This window comes from Ranitomeya imitator, chromosome 1 (genome assembly GCF_032444005.1).
Source record: "Ranitomeya imitator isolate aRanImi1 chromosome 1, aRanImi1.pri, whole genome shotgun sequence".
NCBI lineage: Eukaryota > Metazoa > Chordata > Amphibia > Anura > Dendrobatidae > Ranitomeya > Ranitomeya imitator.
The window spans coordinates 346,045,287-346,050,295 of NC_091282.1; positions in this window are offsets into that span (position 1 = coordinate 346,045,287).

Genomic DNA, 5,009 nt, shown 5'->3' on the forward strand with positions numbered 1-5,009 from the left:
TTGGAAAAAAATTTTTTTTACTTTGTCCCAGGGGGGGACATCACAGATCGGTGATCTGACAGTTTGCACAGCACTCTGTCAGATCACCGATCTGACTTACAGTGCTGCAGGCTTCACAGCGCCTGCTCTAAGCAGGCGCTGTGAAGCCATCTCCCTCCCTGCAGGACCCGGATCCGCGGCCATCTTGGATCCGGGCCTGGAGCAGGGAGGGAGGTATGCAGACCCTCGCAGCAACGCGATCACATCGCGTTGCTGCGGGGGGCTCAGGGAAGCCTGCAGGGAGCCCCCTCCCTGCGCGATGCTTCCCTGCACCGCTGGCACAAAGCGATCATGTTTGATCGCGGTGTGCCGGGGGTTAATGTGCCGGGGGCGGTCCGTGACCGCTCCTGGCACATAGTGCCGGATGTCAGCTGCGATAGGCAGCTGACACCCGGCCGCGATCGGCTGCGCTCCCCCCGTGAGCGCCGCCGATCCGTAATATCCCGTCGGTGGTCATAGGGGCCCACCCCACCTCGACGGGATAGTACGTCCGATGTCAGAAAGGGGTTAATGTACACTCTGCACCCCATCTTGACTGAAAAACCCAGAAATGTAGAAATTTTTGCAAATTTAATAAAAACGAAAAACTGAAATATCACATGGTCATAAGTCCTTGTGATCCTCCTTGAGGCCAGCCTCACACGTCCAGATATTACCGGGACCGGAAGAAACGGTCCCAGAGCTGTCCGTGTGTGCACGTAGGCCATCTGTGTGCTATCGGTGTGTCCGTGTTTATCGTCCGTGTGCTGTCCGTGTGTCTGTGTATTGAAACAATTTGTTTCAATTTTAACCCTATGACTTTAAAAAAAGCACACGGACGGCATCCGTGTGTGGTACGTGTTTTCCACAGACCCATTGACTTTAATGGGTCCGTGTGATCCGTGCGCTCCCACGAACACTGCCATGTCTCTGTGTTTTGCACACGGAAACATGGTCTGTGAAAACACGCTGACATCTGCAGAGACACATTTATTTTAATGTGTCAACGTGCGTCAGTGTCTCCGGTACGTGAGGAAACTGTCACCTCACGTACCGGAGCCACTGACGTGTGAAACCGGCCTGAGATGGTTTTACTCCTTCATTGGAGGCCAGCTGTGTGTAATTAAAGGGAACCTGTCACCTGAATTTGGCGGGACCGGTTTTCGGTCATATGGGCGGAGTTTTCAGGTGTTTGATTCACTCTTTCCTTACCCGCTGGCTGCATGCTGGCCGCAATATTGGATTGAAGTTCATTCTCTGTCCTCCGTAGTACACGCCTGCGCAAGGCAAGATTGTCTTGGGTAGGCGTGTACTACCCAAGACAGATAATGAACTTCAATCCAATATTGCAGCCAGCAGGTTAGGAAAGGGTGAATCAAACACCCGAAAACTCCGCCCATGTGACCAAAAACCGGTCCCGCCAAATTCAGGTGACAGGTTCCCTTTTTAACTGATAGGGCTTGATTTGGAAAGGCACACACCTGTCTATATAAGACCTCACAGCTCACAGTGCATGTCAGACCAAATGAGAATTATGAGGTCAAAGGAACTGGCCAAGGAGCTCAGAGACAGAATTGTGTCAAGGCGCAGATCTGGCCAAGGTTACAGCAGAATATCAATTCACAGTCCCACAGACTCTGCAGGTCCTGCACTTCCGTATCAATTGAATCCATTATTATTTACAGTTTGACAGTACTACTCCCATTTTCTACAATGTATTTTGCATTACATTTGCAATTTTTTTAATGTGTCTGAATACATATTCTTTTTCCACTTTAAGGAAAGTAGAGCAGTAATACTCTTATATACAGTGGGGCAAAAAAGTATTTAGTCAGTCAGCAATAGTGCAAGTTCCACCACTTAAAAAGATGAGAGGCGTCTGTAATTTACATCATAGGTAGACCTCAACTATGGGAGACAAACTGAGAAAGAAAAATCCAGAAAATCACATTGTCTGTTTTTTTAACAATTTATTTGCATATTATGGTGGAAAATAAGTATTTGGTCAGAAACAAACAATCAAGATTTCTGGCTCTCACAGACCTGTAACTTCTTCTTTAAGAGTCTCCTCTTTCCTCCACTCATTACCTGTAGTAATGGCACCTGTTTAAACTTGTTATCAGTATAAAAAGACACCTGTGCACACCCTCAAACAGTCTGACTCCAAACTCCACTATGGTGAAGACCAAAGAGCTGTCAAAGGACACCAGAAACAAAATTGTAGCCCTGCACCAGGCTGGGAAGACTGAATCTGCAATAGCCAACCAGCTTGGAGTGAAGAAATCAATAGTGGGAGCAATAATTAGAAAATGGAAGACATACAAGACCACTGATAATCTCCCTCGATCTGGGGCTCCATGCAAAATCCCACCCCGTGGGGTCAGAATGATCACAAGAACGGTGAGCAAAAATCCCAGAACCACGCGGGGGGACCTAGTGAATGAACTGCAGAGAGCTGGGACCAATGTAACAAGGCCTACCATAAGTAACACACTACGCCACCATGGACTCAGATCCTGCAGTGCCAGACGTGTCCCACTGCTTAAGCCAGTACATGTCTGGGCCCGTCTGAAGTTTGCTAGAGAGCATTTGGATGATCCAGAGGGGTTTTGGGAGAATGTCCTATGGTCTGATGAAACCAAACTGGAACTGTTTGGTAGAAACACAACTTGTCGTGTTTGGAGGAAAAAGAATACTGAGTTGCATCCATCAAACACCATACCTACTGTAAAGCATGGTGGTGGAAACATCATGCTTTGGGGCTGTTTCTCTGCATAGGGGCCAGGACGACTGATCCGGGTACATGAAAGAATGAATGGGGCCGTGTATCGTGAGATTTTGAGTGCAAACCTCCTTCCATCAGCAAGGGCATTGAAGATGAAACGTGGCTGGGTCTTTCAACATGACAATGATCCAAAGCACACCGCCAGGGCAACGAAGGAGTGGCTTTGTAAGAAGCATTTCAAGGTCCTGGAGTGGCCTAGCCAGTCTCCAGATCTCAACCCTATAGAAAACCTTTGGAGGGAGTTGAAAGTCCGTGTTGCCAAGCGAAAAGCCAAAAACATCACTGCTCTAGAGGAGATCTGCATGGAGGAATGGGCCAACATACCAACAACAGTGTGTGGCAACCTTGTGAAGACTTACAGAAAACGTTTGACCTCTGTCATTGCCAACAAAGAATATATTACAAAGTATTGAGATGAAATTTTGTTTCTGACCAAATACTTATTTTCCACCATAATATGCAAATAAATTGTTAAAAAAACAGACAATGTGATTTTCTGGATTTTTTTTTCTCAGTTTGTCTCCCATAGTTGAGGTCTACCTATGATGTAAATTACAGACGCCTCTCATCTTTTTAAGTGGTGGAACTTGCACTATTGCTGACTGACTAAATACTTTTTTGCCCCACTGTACCTACAGTAAAAAAAATAGATCAGGTACACACACTCCCCAGGTCAAGCACTGGCTTCCATTTTGGTGTTCTGCCTGTAGCAGAGAGGTCATGTCGACAGTACACATCACCACTGCAGTCAATCACTGAGCTTATAATCACATCCGAGGTAGAAAGCAGAAGCAACTAAGACCAGTGTTTGACTTTAGCGGTGATGTGCACCGTGAATGTGACATGACCGTTGCTGCCAAGACACAGAGAGCCGAGCTGCAGTGGTGGGTCAGTATCCAGCTGGTGCTGGAGGGTCAGTATCTGCTCTATAAGAGTATTTGGAGGCCACTTTCCTAAAATGGGAAACCACTTTAAAGTGCGTTCCACTTTTGTGGGTACAAGGTAGTCAGTACTATGTAGCTATAAGGTGTCTCTAAACAGCAAAAGCACAAAAAGAGGATTCAGAGATCCTCCAAAAATTAGAAAAAACAGCAGCAAAACACGGCAGAGGTTCTTACCTGCCTAGGCCTCCAAACAAATGCACTAACAGGATGCAGTGGACCCATGTGGTAAAATAGAAACACAGGTGCAGCATAACCGATGACGCAGCCACTCACCAGCTACCAAACTAATGGAGGGGGTGGCTGCTTGGCACATAGCTGCACATAAAAACTTGTATGTGGCGCTGTTCACACAATGGAGATGCACAGCATCCAGGCAGGCCTAGTAGTGACACCCTTCTATTAGATCAGGCGGGCCCGCCCAGTGCTATCCAAATGCACCTCATGTGCACAGACACCACAGTTTACAAGCAGAAAATGGGCCCAACTGCTCCCCGAAAGAAAGTGCAAAAACACATAAAAAAAAAATATTATGTGAGGTATTGGTTTATATTCTGGCCAAAATACGCAAGCTCATAACCAACGTCAAGGGATCTCTGAATCCTCTTTTTGTGCTTTTGCTGGTTAGAGATAGGACTCATAAGCGTGAGGACCCTTGACGTGGGTTATGAGCTTGCGTATTTTGGCCAGAATATAAACCAATACCTCACATAATATTTTTTTTTTATGTGTTTTTGCACTTTCTTTCGGGGTGCAGTTGGGCCCATTTTCTGCTTGTAAACTGTGGTGTCTGTGCACATGAGGTGCATTTGGATAGCGCTGGGCGGGCCCGCCTGATCTAATAGAAGGGTGTCACTACTAGGCCTGCCTGGATGCTGTGCATCTCCATTGTGTGAACAGCGCCACATACAAGTTTTTATGTGCAGCTATGTGCCAAGCAGCCACCCCCTCCATTAGTTTGGTAGCTGGTGAGTGGCTGCGTCATCGGTTATGCTGCACCTGTGTTTCTATTTTACCACATGGGTCCACTGCATCCTGTTAGTGCATTTGTTTGGAGGCCTAGGTAGCTATAAGGTGAAATCATAATAGGATGTCTTTCAGTAGAAAATGACTGTTCCAATTAGGCAAAGTCACTTAAAGGGACTCTGTCACCTGAATTTGGCGGGACTGGTTTTGGGTCATATGGGCGGAGTTTTCGGGTGTTTGATTCACCCTTTCCTTACCCGCTGGCTGCATGCTGGCTGCAATATTGGATTGAAGTTCAT